General features: G+C 45.9%; 1 non-coding gene and 1 pseudogene across 1 annotated transcript; both read right to left on the reverse strand.

Annotated features, from left to right (window-relative positions):
* Window positions 1–8,844: 8,844 nt before the first annotated feature.
* Window positions 8,845–9,039, reverse strand: LOC142654244 (U2 spliceosomal RNA). The gene has a single exon (XR_012848950.1). It is a non-coding gene; the product is annotated as a U2 spliceosomal RNA (small nuclear RNA).
* Window positions 9,040–15,670: 6,631 nt separating this feature from the next.
* LOC142653781 (U2 spliceosomal RNA) lies at window positions 15,671–15,844 on the reverse strand (annotated as a pseudogene).
* Between the last annotated feature and the right edge of the window lie 1,127 nt (window positions 15,845–16,971).

Consider the following 16,971-nt stretch of genomic DNA (forward strand, 5'->3'; position numbering starts at 1 on the left):
CCAATCCCCATGGAGCCCACAACGTCCTGCAAGGATGCTTCGGTTACCATCTCGATAAGCAGTTTGGAACTGACATCCAGTTTGATTGAAGTGCCGGAACTTCGTCCATCCTCTTCGATGGGGCAGTTGAAGTCCCCGGCCATCACCACTGCCCTAGTGGTGGCGAGCTGGGTCCGCAGGGTCTGGAATAGTTCCAGGCGCTCAGCCTTCATAGGGGGAGCGTACACGTTGATGAGCCTAATCGGCTCTCCTGCCCAGGAACCGTCTACGACCAACAAGCGGCCGCAGGCGAGCTCCTGGACAGAGTCAACAGTAAATACGCTTCCCCTAATCAGGATGGCAACCCCTGCAGACTTACAGTCGCCCCCACCAGACCAGTAGGACGGGCCATGGGTCCACTGCCTGGCCAGATGATGGTATGACCTGGAAGAGGGGAGAGTACATTCCTGCAGCATAAATACATCACTCGACTGCTTGGAAAGAAAAGTTAGCACCATCTGACATCTAGTCCTATCTCTAACACTCCTCACATTGAGGCTAAAGATGTTAAGTTTAGCAGCCATGGGGGAGAATAAAGAAGGTTAGTGCAAACGATACACCTTAGTTACCAGTCCGGTCGGGCGGATCCTCCTCTCCTGGCGGGTCCGAAAGATCCAGCAGGCCCTCTGACAAAAATTGTTCCAGGATTGTAGCCACCTGGATGTCTGTTGTGAAGTCGATGACCTCAGGTTCAGACACGAGTTCCTCCACCATCTGCTCCATTTCCTCCTGCTGCGCAAGGGAATCTTCGCAGATTTCCACGACTTGTCGCTTTGAGGACTCAGCAGCTGGGCTGTCCCTCACCTTTCTCTTCCTCTGGATGGCACCTGAGGAGACAAGAGGGGGAAAATCCTCCAGGGAGAGGACTCCAGCAGCTGGAGGGGAAGATGTTAGTGCTGCTGGAGCTGGGGAGAAGGGAGGCTGGGTTGGGAGAGGTGCAGGTGACAGGACCACTGAGATGGGTGGGTAGGAGAAGGTGAGAGCCTCAGTGGGGGTGACAGGGGTTGGGGACGGGGGGGTGGGGAGGGCCGGGCGAGGGAGGGTGGGAAGGGTAGGGCGAGGGAGGGCCGGGAGACGGGGGGGAGGGACTGTCGTCTTCTTACCATCCTTCTTATTCCCGGTCTTCTGCGCCGCTGGAGCTCTGGCTGGGGCGGGGTTCCCTCTGGCCGGAGCTTTCGCCGCTACAGTTGCCCAGGATCGATCCCTCTTCGGGCAGTCCTTGTAGGAGTGGGCTGCTTGTCCGCAGAGGTTGCACATTGTCCGTTTCGGGCAGTCTTTGGTCTCGTGTCCTGTTACCCGGCAGTTCTTGCAGGCGTCCTCCTTGCAGTCCTTCACCGAATGACCCTTCTTGCTGCATCTCCTGCAGATCTGCGGCATGTCCGGGTAGTAGATGAGGCCGTAGGAGTTGCCCAGCGAGAATGACTGGGGCAGGTGTTGGAGGCCGTCTTCCGCGCTGGAATCCTTGTTCAGTCGGACGATTACCGACCACTTGCCAGTCCAGAAGCCGAGTCCGTTCAGGATGTGGGTGGGTTCCCTCACCACTGTGCAGAACCGCTTCAGGAGCGTGGTGATGTCTTTGCCGGGGGTGTGTGGGTTCCGCATTGAGACCGTCACCCGCCTTTCCTCTCTTTGGACAGGGCAGTTGCCCACAAAGCGAGAGAAAGGGGATTCAGGCCTCGCCGCTTTCACCATCTCCCAGTACCTTCTGCAGATGTTGATCGAAGCGAAGGTCACGAAGAACATCCCGGTCATGAAGGCCTGGATGCTGATGGTCTCCGGCTTAGCGAAGCCCTGGTCCAGGAGCATCTTCTGGCAGAACACTTCTTCCGTCATGTCCGGCACTCTCCCGTCCACCTCCTTCAGCTTCAGGGCCACCGTCTGCTTCATCCAGGGCTCCAGGGTTGGAGCAGCCTGGTTCGGCTTCCTGGTGGCCTGTTGGCTTGAGGAGGCTTCAGGAGGAGATGTCCTGGCCTGGGCCGGCTCACCTGGTCCATCAGCCTTCTTCTTCTGGGTGGCAGGGTTGCTGGTTGAGGCCATGGCTTCTTCCAGCTGTTCCTGTCGCTTGGGGAGGATCTTCGATAGCTCTTTCCCGAAGGGGGCGGAGCTATGCAAATCTTCTCCTTGCTGGCCGAGGTTCTTCCACGAAATTTCTTCCGCAGCGGTTCCTCGTCGAGCTTCTTCTGCGGCCGAGCTTCTTCAAAGATCCCCTTCAGCAGCGGCTCTTCTCCGAAGGTCTCTGTCGCAGTTCTCCTTCTTCTTCCCGGCAGCGATCTCCCGGAGCTTCTTCCCCGATGGCGGCTTCTCCCTTCTGGATCGTCGTCTTCGCTGGTTCTTCTCCGCAGTTCGTCGCCGGCTTCGTCTGGAACGCTCTTGGATCGCTAAGCTAGTGTTTATAGCCCCCAGTGGTTCTCCGAGCTATCTATCCTTACAAGGACTGATAAGAACAGATTTTTTTTTTTTTTTTTTTTTTTTTTTTTTATTAAACCATTCAGGTTTTTTTGAATAAAACCGAGAACTGTAGTTGTTCAAACCACCTCTCTATTTTTCAAAAAATCTCATCACTCTGGTTCATTATTTTATTTTTCCATCAAATACAAGATAAATCAAACAAAATTCCTCAAACTAAATACCTCCATTTTAACATTCGCCATATCCCTTCCGCATCCATACCTCTTTCTAGATCCCATTTATAATAAAAATACAATTTAGCCAATACCATACTAACCACATCCTCCATCTCAAATACTTCTCTTTTATACACATTCAAATTCCTCGTATTCCACAATACTTCTTTCACACAAGTCAGAAAAATCCACAACACTCTATCCTTTTCACTACCCAAACTACACAAACCAAACAAGACAATTTCATACGTCAAAACCTTCAAACCAGTCAATTCTTCACACAACCCACTCAACTTTTTCCAAACATCCTTTGCATGCTTACACGACCAAAACACATGACTCACATCCTCATCATCCCCACAACCTTCTCTCGGACACCTTTCAGACGCAACCAAACCTCTTCTTTTCTGAACACTCCTTACAGGCAACACTCCATGTACCGACATCCATAACAAATCTTTCTGCTTATTTGACACATCATACGTAACAATCTTCTTCCACACAGACTTAGACTCCATCGAATTCAAACCATTTACAGAACACATCACATTATTCATACACATACTTCTCACAACATTCTTTTCTCTCAAAAATCTCTCCATTCTTACATCCTCTAGCTGGAACTTTTTGATAAATTTTTCTACATACAAATACCACCCCGTGCACTGGAAAGCAATTGGTTTACATAAATTTCGTTTTTCCCAACTTAGACGCTGAATCACCGTTCCAGCTAGATACTTAGACATTCTGGAAGCCTTGGATTCCTTAAATAAAAGCTCTACAAAAAAACGTACACAATTGATTCCAATGAAAATCTCCAAATTTGGGAAATCAAGGCCTCCATTACGTCTGCTTTTCATTAGAATTTCTCTCCTTGCCTTCTCAATCCCGCTCCCCCATAGAAAAAGGAACAAAACTCTATTTACTTTTTTTAACATAGCAACAGCAGGAGGAAAAACCAGAGCAACATATAAAATCATAGGTAGAATAATACTTTTGACAATTAAAACCTTCCCCGAAAAAGAAAGATCCCTCATTCTCCACATTTCCAACTTTCGCACAATCCTACCACCTAACTCATCCCAACTTTCTTTCCCTTTCAGCTCATCATCAAACACAATACCCAAAATTCTCACACCATTCACCTGTTCCATATCAGAATCACACACTCGCTCATTACTGAAAAAAATTTTAAATTTGCTCTTACCCCAATTTATTTTAAAAGCAGACGCAATACAAAACATATTTACAATCAACTTCACTCTGGACATATCATACACTGAATCACACAATACACAAATATCATCCATATATCCCAAAGCTTTCACACGCTTTCCATCACACCCGGGCACCACCAAACCTTTCACAACCTTATCATTTCTAATCATTTGCAACAATGGTTCAATCGCACAAATAAAAAGGATGGGAGACAACGGACAACCCTGTCGCACACCAGACATAATACTAAATGATTCTGAAAAAAACCCATTCACCTGCACACAACTCTTTGCATTCGCGTATAATTTCTTCAACAAACTCACAAACTGAACCGGAAAACCCATTCTCTCTAACACTTTGAACAAAAACACATGCGCCACACGATCAAACGCTTTCTCAAAATCTAACGCACACACAATCACCTTCTTATTCCGACCCTTACAATCCTCAAGCATGTCCCGCACCAACGCCACGTTCTCATGCAATTTCCTTTTCGGTACCGCACATACCTGATCCTCATCAATTACACACCCAATCACATCTCTCATACGATTCGCAATCAGCTTGGCAAAAATTTTATAATCCGTATTCAGCAAAGTAATTGGTCGCCAGTTTTCTAACCGTCTCTTATCTCCTTTTTTATGCAACAGAACTACCATACCCTTCTTCATCACATCACACATATTCGTCCCAGAAAACAACACTCTCATAACATCAATAACATCCTTCCCAATTATATCCCAATATTTCCCATAGAAATCAGCTGGTATTCCATCGATCCCTGGAGACTTATTTTTGGCCATACTTCCCACCACATCCTTTACTTCACCATCCATAATCTCACCAAGCAAAGGCAAACATTCACTTTCAGGAACAAAATTACACACAATATCCAAAAACTCATCATCGTCACCCATATCACACTTCTTCACATCATACAGTTGTTTATAAAAATCAGACACCACATCAATCACATCCTTACCAAACACCTCTTTATCATCCTTATCCAATAACACATTCATACCACTTTTCCCACCACACATTTTTTTAAAGAAAAATCTAGTGCACTTCTCGTGATTATCTCTAACCTCCACCTTAGACCTAAATATAATTTCTTTCCCTTTCTCTCGGAACCACTCCTTAATATCTTTTTTTGTTTTTTCCAAATCGTGTCTTACATCCATACCCAAATTTTTACATTGTTGAAGGAACGTCATCCGCATATTAAAGCGTGAATATTGCAATCTTTTCCTTCTCGCTCTTCTATACCCTATCTGTCTAAAAAACCCACCAATCTTTTTTTTCACCCATACCCACCATTCACACACATTAGAGAAAGAACTTTTCTTCCTAACCCAAAACCCATATTTTTTCCCAAACCTAGTTTTTACCCTTTCATCACTCAGAAAACTAACATTCATCTTCCATACCCCTCTACCATAAAAGAAATTATTTATAACAAAAACCCCCAACAAACACTCGTGATCTGAAAACCACACTCTCTCCTGCGCATAATCTACACATTTCATTGCTGAAGTAGAAAAAAAGAAAAAATCCAGACGAGAATCCGTTCTTCCGTCATCGGCATGGTACGTAAATGGACCTGGTTTCCTGGTGACAGCGTCCTGCAAAGCAAAGTCCTGCAAAATTTGATTCCACAAACTTCCGGTAGCGTCCACATTAGACTCTGTGGATCCAGCTCGGGCCTGCTTCTCCAGGATACAGTTAATATCACCGACAATAATAACAGGAACTTTACCATGTAGAAAAAATTTTAAACTATCAAAAAGTGCCAACCTATCAGATTTCACAGCATGGCCATAGATATTGATAAGCCTAAACTGCCATCCCTTATAGGATAGTAACACACAGACACATCTTCCTTCCTGAATGATTTGAGTCTGTTTGATGACAAACTCATTATTTTTGAAGAGAATACCAATTCCATCATTCCTATTTGTGGAAGAAAAGGACCAAATTGCTTCCCCAAACTTCCATTCTTCTTTCCTAGGCATTTTTGATAAACCACATTCTTGTACGCAAACAATGTCACTGCCCTTAGAGGCCAAAAAGTCCAGGACTGCAGCACGCTTGTGAGCAGAGGAGAACACCCGTACATTTTGTGAGACAATCTTTAATCTCAAAGACATGCGGGCATAGTATGGTTAGTGGAAAAGCAAGCCATGAAATAGCCAGAACATATCACGTCCCAGGGAAATACATTGCTCTTTCCAGATTTGCCACATTGACTTCACTGAGGAAACCTTCCCCAGGAGAGCTGGGTACTTCTGAGGCCACCTCAGATGACTTAGGGCTACAACTAGAGTCACTGTCCAGCAATGAGAAAGGATTTGCATGAGCAGAATCTTCCAACAAACCTATCTTCAGTCTCTTCACCGCCTTTCCAGATTTCCCCCTTTTTGAGACAACTTTGTGGAAAATTTCCGCACTAGTGGCACTAGGCATCCTGGCCTCCTTCTCGTCCTCCTCCGATATTGACCACTCCACTTTAGCTGAGTCTTCCGTTTTTGACTCTGGGCTAGAGAAAGACAAAATTTGCATACTTGCACCATTATCAGGGTATGCACACCCACTAGGTGGCGCTGTGTCTTCACCTTCCATAGGTATAACCACAGGTGTCTCATCAACAGTTGGCTCTGCAGGAGGGACCACACCCAACTCCATGCTGTCAGTATGTGAGGTTAGAACCTCTCCTAATCCAGCTTTCCCAGGGTCCTGAGAAGCAGCCACAGAAACACTGCCAGCAGGCTCTGAAATTACATCAGAAGAGGCAGCAAGGGAACTTGTTGTTCTCACCTGTCTGCCCCATGTCCTTCTCTCTTGCCCTAAGAAGGGAAACACCTTTGGGCATTTTCTACAGGTATGACCAGGCAAACCACAAATATCACACCTGGATGGGGAAATGCATGCACTAACCTCATGTCCTGTTTCCTTGCAATTTCTGCAAACCTTGCCTTTACATGCATCTTTAGTATGCCCGTAGGAAAAACATGATCTGCAAAATGATGGCATATCTTGGTAGTAAAGATATCCCTTGTTCCCACCAATGGAAAAATTAGCGGGAGGATTCATCACTCCTCCAATACAGCTGGAGTCAGGTTTCAGCCTGACCCAGTACTTGATATCACCATTAAAAACTCCCCATAGGTTCTTCTGCTCCACACCTCCTCTAACATGGGTACAGTAGTGAGCTAAAAAGGCCCTGACCAGCCTTCTATCCAGAAATGGGTTATACATGTGGATGGTAATACATTTCTCCACTGCTGAGAAAAGAGGTAGCACTTCAATAGATTTTAAAGCCTCATGCATATGTTTCTCCTTGAGCAACTGAAAAACATTTAGACAGTAGGCGGCCTCAAAAAAGGATACGTCATACGTAGCAATATTGCTGAAAGCTTGGATACAGAATACCTCTACCAATGTGACTCCAGCCAGGTCCAGAAGGATGTTCTCAATGATGTGCCCAGTATCCACTTCTTCTCTCCTCTGCTCATTCACCACAAAACGAATTGTATTCCGCACAGCTGCCATCTTGATGAGGAATGCCCAACGGCACGATGATCGCTCCCAAAAACGTCGGAGAGGACTCCACGAAAGACCGAACCCCCGGCCCAGACCAGGCAATAAACCTGATCTGAGCCAAAAGGCCGAGAAGCGATAACCCGAGCGGCCCTTGCCTTGCCCGAGCCTGTCCCATACTGCTGTTCACCCCTTGCAGCGATTGATTCAGCCTACTCCTAGGCAATTCCATGGGGCCCTGCAGGCTCACACACATTTACAGCTACTAAGCGGGAGGGAGGTGAATAAAGGCCGGAGAGGAAGCTACACAGGATTTGCTTCTTTTGCTTGCACCACAATGCAGTGCTGAAAGAGGAGGAATCTACATAAAAACGCCTTCCTGGCAACGCCCAAATGCCCTCCTGCCATGCAGATAAACACTGGCAGCGGCAGCAAGTGCATGCCCACAGCCACCCCTTGTTCCTTCACACCTTGTATCAGCTTTAATCCAGTCCTGTGCTGCCTGCTGAGCAGCACTGAACAACACTGCCTGGGCCCAGGCTTTTATCTCTGAGGCAGGCCCCATTATGATGTCAGAAAGCTGGCTCTGGAATCCTGAGGGCTCCACTATGACACGTGCAAAGTTCCGTCTGAACTTTATATAAGACGGTGAGGCTCAGTCAGTCACTCAGTGTTGCCTGAGAGGGCAACACTGCAACAGCCGGCCGCCAGGCTGTCTTTTTTTTGCACATTTATTTGCCTCCAGGAGGCCACAAGAGGGAGACAAGGGACTGCAAAATGGAAAATAGGCATCCACCAACTTTACAGACAACTTGTTCTCCTTGCTCCTACAACCTCCATCCTTGCACAGTTTGTTATTCTTCTAGGTAACATAGTAACAAATCCAAATTGCTGCTCTCTTTGTAGGCAAGCAAGGGTTTGTTGCAACTGCAATTCTTACTTCTTCTTGGAAATGTAGGGACGACAGTACATTCCATCACATCCATCTAGTGTACACAGGTAGGTCCATTGTGGCGGGCGGGCTGCTTTAATGGCTGTTTGCTGTTCCCCCTACTCCACTCCACTATTTGACTGTGGTGCTGCATCAATCAATCAATCAGTGGCTGGCTCAGGTGCAGCTCTTTAACCTACCTAAAAGGGAGGGCGGAGAGAAGACAAGGAAGGTGAATGAGCTGTTCCAATGTGAAATGCCGGAAACACAGAAACACAGAAGACACACACACACACACACACAACAAGAGGTGGCAATGTATTAATTAATTGCATTTAATAAATTAGCTCATTATCACACATGACTGTACAAATGCATTGTCCAACAGGTGTTGAAATAATGGGATTAAAAGGGGAGATCCCATCAGAAAGACAAAAACAATAGCAAACACAAATAGCACTTTTGGAATCTGATTTTAGTCAACACATAAGGGAAGGGTGCACCGGTCCTGGAAATACTGCAATACCAGGTCAATGCGTGGAGTGGACAGAGCAAGCTCTATTTCCATCTCCCTGTTCTAAAAATCCATTTAATATATGGTCCCCAGATAGGGGACGTATCAGATATTAAACTGATAAGAACAGATTTTTTTTCAGTTGGCTACCCCCTCGCGGGGGTGTCAATGATTTATTTATAAAAATTTCAATTTTACAATAAAACACATTTTAGTTACATAGATAAATACAAATAATTTTTACATTGTAACAATAGTAAAATCAAATTTTCATAAAATTTATGTAGAGGGACATGGGGCAAATCTTTATTTATTTGGAGTTCCAGTCAGTCACAAACCATTTATTTAGAAGGGTGGCATTCCTTTTTTTGTCTAGTAAAAAATAAATATACATCTCACTAAAACAAAGACCTAAAACATCATCAACCGATAAAACGTCGTGCTTAAAAAGGAGGATGTTCCTGGCCTTCCACAGAGCTTCTTTGGCGCAATTCATCGTCTTCCATGCAATTATCTTCTGACTCGCGGTTGGGCATCCAAAAAGTCCATATAAAATATCTTCATAGTTTAAGTCCTTTAGGTCCGCCATCTTCACCAAAAGAGGGAATATTTTTTTCCAAAATTGTTTTGCAAAGTCACATGTCCAAAAAATATGTCTTATAGTTTCCTCGGCCTGGCAGCCTTCCCTCGGGCAGACGGCAGACCTCGCGAATCCTCTTCTGTACTGGAATGCCCGGCATGGAAGACATTGATGAACGCAGCTCCAGGCCAGGTCCATCTGTGCATTAAAAAGATAAAACACATTAATCATTTTGAAAATAAAAGCACATCGTTGCGTATTAAAATTCTCTACATTGCTGACCGTCTCGCTCTCTCTCAGGTCTTTAATTATTTTCTTGCTGTTTTTAAGTTCGTTCACGGTCTTCCCTTTTAAATTGAAGAGAGCCACTATTTTTTCTAAAATTACGTAGTTTGCTGGTAATTTAAAAGCGTATGGTGAGGATAAAATTATGTTAAACCAACCAAACCTCCGCATAAAAAACCCAGTATTAAAACGTAAAAAGTAAGACCAATAGTGCTCTTTAAAAAGGGAATTAAAACAGAAACTAAAGAACTTAATTAAAAGAAACCTATTAAAATCAGGAAAATCTTTGCCACCCTTTGGTTTGGACTTTATTACCGTTTCTCGTTTCAATTTCTCCATCCTGGAACTCCAAAAGAAGGTAAAACATGCTTTTGTTATTTTTCGTAATAAAACTGTTGGGGGAGGGAACACCATGCTTGTGTATAAAAGAAGGGGTAAAATGACCATTTTTATGATTAAAATTTTTCCCTCCATAGTGAGTTTCCTCATATTCCACATACAAATTTTATTGTTTACCTTCTGCGCCACCATGTCCCAACTTATAAAACCATTGTCGTGCTCACTGAAGGAGATACCTAAAACTTTAATAGTATCTGACACAGGAACGGGTACGTCTCTAAAAACCATGCTTCCTATGCTTAAAATATTACTTTTGCTGAAGTTTATTCTAAAACCGGAAGCACAGCAATAAAACTCAATTTGTTTTAGGGCTTTCTGAAGCGAGAGGGTGTCCCTACAAAGTATCGCCACATCATCCATGTACCCCACTGCTTTAGCCTCTATGCCGCCACCCCCCGGCAGGGGGACTCCACGTATCTGTTTGTCCCGGCGTATTGCGCATAGCAGAGGCTCTAGTGCACATATGAAAAGCAGTGGGGACAAGGGACACCCCTGCTTCACCCCAGAGTTTAAAAGAACGTCCTGTGTCTTAAAACCATTTACTAAAATTTTGCTTGTGCAATCTTTATAAAAGGCTTTAATAGATAATAAAAAACCTTCAGGTATACCCATCCGCTCTAAAACCTTAAAAAGATAAAAGTGCGATACTCGGTCGAAAGCTTTTTGAAAATCTATGGATAAAATGGCTAATTTTCCGTTTCTAGATTTTGTGTCTTCAATCGCATCTTTTATTAAATTAATATTATCCCAGATGCTGCGGCCTGGCACCCCACACACCTGGTTAGAGTGTATGATGTGGGGTACTATGGCTTTTAAACGGTTTGCGCATAGTTTTGCCATTATTTTGTAGTCACTATTCAGAAGGGTTATTGGTCTCCAATTCTCTAAAACTGCGATGTCACCTTTCTTGTATAGCAAGGAGACCTCACCCTTCCGCCAGGACTTAGGCAGCATCTTGGAATGAAAGACTTCGGTAAAAAGGTTTAAGAGATCATCTTTTAAAATGTCATAAAATTTGACATAAAACTCGCTGGGTATACCGTCCGGGCCAGGAACTTTACCTGCTTTAAAACTCTTCACTGTTTCTAAAATCTCCTGCTCCGACAGTTCCTGCAATAAAAAATTCTGGGAGACAGGGTCTAAAACAGTGGTAATCTCCTTCAGCGAGTCACGCATAAAATCACGATCCACAGTTTTCACATTAAAAAGGTCAGTATAAAACTCATGAACTTTACTTAAAAGACCCTGTACATCCGACACCCCATCAATATTTTTAAGAATAGCTTTTTTATTGTTCATTTTCTTAAAAAAGTACCTGGAGCAGGTCTCGTTCTCTTCCACGTGTTGTATCCTAGAACGAAAAATAATTTCTTTGCCTTTCTGCTCCAGGCACTGAGCTATCTCTTTTTTTAAGTTGGTGATGTCGTCTTTTACATCTATCTCATGCTCTCTCATCTTGTACAGGGTCTGTAGGCGGGTGTTGAGGATTTTAAAAAAAGCTTGCTTCTCTCTGGCTTTTGCCACACTTTTTTTAATAAAAAATTCTTTTATTTTTCTTTTCATTTTCTCCCACCATTCAGTGATGGGAGCCCGTGTGTCTCTCACCCGCCTACTCTCTTTGTAAAATTCAATAAAATCTGTAAAAACCTGTGGATCATCTAAAAGGGAAACATTTAACTTCCAGGACTTTTTACTAATAATGTTATTAAAATCACGCTTTACATAAAATGATAAAAGCTTGTGATCAGAAAACACATTGGTTAAAACTTCACATTTAAAAGGCAGTAGATTCTCGTTACAAAAAATAAAATCTATCCTGGAGCTACAGGTGGTGTTGCTCCAGGTAACGCCGGCTTCCTCTGGACTGCTCCTGTTACATTCTTTATAAACGTCTTTTAACTTAAAATCACCCACCATATCTTTGAGCAGTCCAGAGGTCTTGTCATAGTTTCTGCTTGTAGCGCTGGTAAGCCGGCGTTCCCCTCTCAGGATACAATTAAAATCACCTGCGAGGATAAAAGGCTCAGTCGTGTTAATAAAAAGAGGTAAAATCGCTAACATTTCTGCTCTTTCATTTTTGTCTGGTGAGCCGTAAAAATTTAAAAACTGCCATTTCACACCGTCAATAAAAGCCTTAACCAATAAAATACGTCCTGGAAGAATCTCTTGGATAAAATCGATTAAAACGTTTCCCTTAAAAAGAATGGCGACCCCTGCTGATCTGGACTCGTTAGATCCAGACCAGACTGATGGACCATACTTCCAATCCTCTTGGTATTTATGGTACTTCATCATATGGGGAATGCCGCACTCCTGCAGGAAAAAAACAGAGGCTGCCAGGCCAGCTAAAAAGCTGAAGAGAGCAACCCTTCTAACTTTGGACTTGGCGCCCCTCACGTTGAGGGAGATTCCCTTTACTTCAGACATTGTGGAGATTAAAATAGCGTCTTGATTTTAAAATAATAAATATTCGTGGAACTTAAAATCAGACATTTCCTCCACCAGCATTACCAGAACTCTCGTTTGCGCTCATATCCCCACCCTCGTCCGAATCGCCTGCAAAGAGGGACGAAAAGGGAGAGGAACTACCTTCACTGAGAGCCGTGCCAGCAACTCTTATCTCGTACAAGGGGAGCCCACTCTCGCTTAGCGTCACCTGGGTCTCCACTGGGTGACCACGTAGGTCCATTTCGGGTGGGTCCCCCAAGGGCCCCGCCTCTCCCCCCAGGCTCTGTTGACGCCGTCTTAGAGGGGGAGGTTGCGCACACGGCGGGGTGTCCGGTATCTGGGAGGGAACAGTGCCCACCCTCCTCACCAGGTCAGGCGAGGAGGTGGTCCTAGGAGGAGCCTCACTTTTCTTCACGGATGTGTCCATCTGCTCCTCCCCTGATTCCCTCCTACCAGCACGCTCCTGTTTTCCCTTTTTTCGGGGACCCACCGCTACCCAGTTCTCCTGCTCGGAGTCAGACTCCTGAGACCCAGGTACGGGAGCAGGCCCGGCACCCACTGGACAACCAGCCCTCTGGGATGCCACAGTATCATTGGTGGCCTGCTCCTTTTCCGCCTTCCTCTTAGCTTGCCTTTTATCTTTGGCGCTGGGCTCCATCCTTTCCTCAGAGGTTGCTGGCTGCGAGGCACCCGCTTTGGCTCCATTATTCCGCACCACTGAAGCCCAGGTGCCTCGCTGCTCCTTCGCGGCCCCGGCATGCTCCTCTCCCCGGGGGTGGGACTGGTCCGCTGGTGGAGCACGTGGGGGCGCCTCGGGTTGCTCATTTTCTTCGCCTCGGTACCTATGGGGACAAGAATAGTACAGATGACCAGTTTTTTGGCAAAAATTACATTTTTTCTCTTGTGAGCATTCTCTCATATTGTGCTCTTTGCTTCCACAGTTTCTACAGGTGACATCGCAGTTAAAACTGGTATGTCCATAGGTACCGCAGGCCCTGCAGAAGTTTGGCATCCCTGAAAAATAGAGGTCGCCATTCACATTTCCAATTTTAAAACGAGCCGGTGGTAATCTCGTTTCTTGGGTGGAGGGGTCCTTTATCAAAGTCACTAAAAACTTCCACTTGACGGTCCACACTCCACACTCGTTCATAACTCTCCCCAATAGTTTGACGTTCTTGAAGTAGGCAGCTAGAAATGCTGCCACTTCCATATCCTTCACATATGGGGAGTACATTTTAATCACAACGAGTTTGGTAATTTCAAAGGCATGTTCTACTACCTGGACTCCCGCTACCACGAGTTCACCTTTTCTCCTCTCAGCTCGGTCCATGGCATCACGGAGGATTCCTTCTCCCATAAAGGTTACATCAAATATTCCTCGTTTCGGGTAGTCCTGGATAGCCAAAATCTCGTTTTTGTGGACCGCCAGTAGTTCTTCCAAGATCGTGTTGACTAAAAATTTCACGCCACGTGGACCGCCTCCACCCTCTGCCACGATAAATCGTGCAGAGTTCTTTAGCCGGGCATACACCGGCACCGCATCTGGCTCGCCTGCCATTTCCGTGGCCAGGCCGAACCGCACAGCAAAAAGCTGCGCCCTATGGGGTCCTGAGACGTACCAAAGGGCTGGGGGGGGATCGCAACTCGTTGCTCAGGACTAAGCCTCTCTCCCAAATAGCAGCACGGGGGTGAAGTCCAGGCGAACCTGGACGATCCCCCGAGGCCGAGAGAGAGGGTACCTGAGCACCTTCTGACTAAAAACCTCCTGTATAAATACACTTGGTCTTAGCCAAAAGGCCGAGAAGCGATAACCCGAGCGGCCCTTGCCTTGCCCGAGCCTGTCCCATACTGCTGTTCACCCCTTGCAGCGATTGATTCAGCCTACTCCTAGGCAATTCCATGGGGCCCTGCAGGCTCACACACATTTACAGCTACTAAGCGGGAGGGAGGTGAATAAAGGCCGGAGAGGAAGCTACACAGGATTTGCTTCTTTTGCTTGCACCACAATGCAGTGCTGAAAGAGGAGGAATCTACATAAAAACGCCTTCCTGGCAACGCCCAAATGCCCTCCTGCCATGCAGATAAACACTGGCAGCGGCAGCAAGTGCATGCCCACAGCCACCCCTTGTTCCTTCACACCTTGTATCAGCTTTAATCCAGTCCTGTGCTGCCTGCTGAGCAGCACTGAACAACACTGCCTGGGCCCAGGCTTTTATCTCTGAGGCAGGCCCCATTATGATGTCAGAAAGCTGGCTCTGGAATCCTGAGGGCTCCACTATGACACGTGCAAAGTTCCGTCTGAACTTTATATAAGACGGTGAGGCTCAGTCAGTCACTCAGTGTTGCCTGAGAGGGCAACACTGCAACAGCCGGCCGCCAGGCTGTCTTTTTTTTGCACATTTATTTGCCTCCAGGAGGCCACAAGAGGGAGACAAGGGACTGCAAAATGGAAAATAGGCATCCACCAACTTTACAGACAACTTGTTCTCCTTGCTCCTACAACCTCCATCCTTGCACAGTTTGTTATTCTTCTAGGTAACATAGTAACAAATCCAAATTGCTGCTCTCTTTGTAGGCAAGCAAGGGTTTGTTGCAACTGCAATTCTTACTTCTTCTTGGAAATGTAGGGACGACAGTACATTCCATCACATCCATCTAGTGTACACAGGTAGGTCCATTGTGGCGGGCGGGCTGCTTTAATGGCTGTTTGCTGTTCCCCCTACTCCACTCCACTATTTGACTGTGGTGCTGCATCAATCAATCAATCAGTGGCTGGCTCAGGTGCAGCTCTTTAACCTACCTAAAAGGGAGGGCGGAGAGAAGACAAGGAAGGTGAATGAGCTGTTCCAATGTGAAATGCCGGAAACACAGAAACACAGAAGACACACACACACACACACACAACAAGAGGTGGCAATGTATTAATTAATTGCATTTAATAAATTAGCTCATTATCACACATGACTGTACAAATGCATTGTCCAACAGGTGTTGAAATAATGGGATTAAAAGGGGAGATCCCATCAGAAAGACAAAAACAATAGCAAACACAAATAGCACTTTTGGAATCTGATTTTAGTCAACACATAAGGGAAGGGTGCACCGGTCCTGGAAATACTGCAATACCAGGTCAATGCGTGGAGTGGACAGAGCAAGCTCTATTTCCATCTCCCTGTTCTAAAAATCCATTTAATATATGGTCCCCAGATAGGGGACGTATCAGATATTAAACTGATAAGAACAGATTTTTGATTGAAAAATGCTTTATTGACAATCAATCGTCATCATACAAACATTACTGCGACGCAGCGCAAGCCATGAAGCAGCAAATAATAAATAATAACAGTCGTCAAACATAACATGACAGTATAATACACAGTACAGGCTAGCCTATGCTATACATTACACCACATGCTACACTAACATTCTTGCATTCACTAAAGCCAAACAACAAAGCATTACAGACAAGTGATGGGATAGGGGAGTGGGTAGGAGGGGATAGGGAAGGGGGAAATCACAGGCCCGAAGCTTTATTGAAAGACAACACACAAGAAGGGAGAGTGGGGGGAAGGGGAGTATCAGTCCTCTTCCTCATCGACGTCCGGGCTGTCCCAGGTGGAATAGTCTCTGAGCAGGCTGTGGATCAGCCTGCGGCAGTCCTGGACGGACACACTCTCTCTCCGCAAAATCAGACGGTTCCTGGCAAACCATATAGCGTCCTTAAAGCAGTTCATAAGGCGCCAGGCTTCCTGGATTGCTCCATCCGTGGTATTCCCAGGAAATAGTCCATAAAGTACCGAGCGGTACGACAGTCTGTTCCTGGGTACTGAGTCCTTGAGTTCATGTTCCAAGGCTTTCAACAGACCCTGTGCAAAGGGGCACTGCCAGAAAATGTGCAAAGATGTTTCCTCCGTGAAGGGGCACCTGGGGCAGTACCGGGTCTTGCACAGGTTGCGGGCATGCATGAATGACCTAAGAGGCAGTCCTCCCTGGATGGCCATCCATGAAATGTCCTTGTGCCCGTTGGTCAACCTGCCAGATGACACGTTAGTCCAAACAGTCTCCAACGTGTCGGCATGAAGCCCTGGAACAGACTCCAGTGAGTCCTTTGCTCTGATGTGCTTGTGGATCGTCTTAGGTTTCCACAAGTCGGGCTTAAGACCCTCCAGTTGATGCTCCCTCACGAACCGGACGACATCTCCGTAGAACCAGGGAGCGTGCCAGTTGTAAGGGAAGGAGCTGTCCCACTTGTCCCAGCCAAAACCTCGCCAGAGGGGAAGGAGGAAGTAGCGGGACATGGCCTTGCCCGCAGAGCCGTTTGCTGTCCTCAGAGTCCTACGAACACAGTCACATACAAAAGCGATCCGCAGCAGAGTGGGAATGTCGGGTATAC

Source organism: Rhinoderma darwinii, chromosome 5 (assembly GCF_050947455.1).
Source record: "Rhinoderma darwinii isolate aRhiDar2 chromosome 5, aRhiDar2.hap1, whole genome shotgun sequence".
Taxonomy (NCBI): domain Eukaryota; kingdom Metazoa; phylum Chordata; class Amphibia; order Anura; family Rhinodermatidae; genus Rhinoderma; species Rhinoderma darwinii.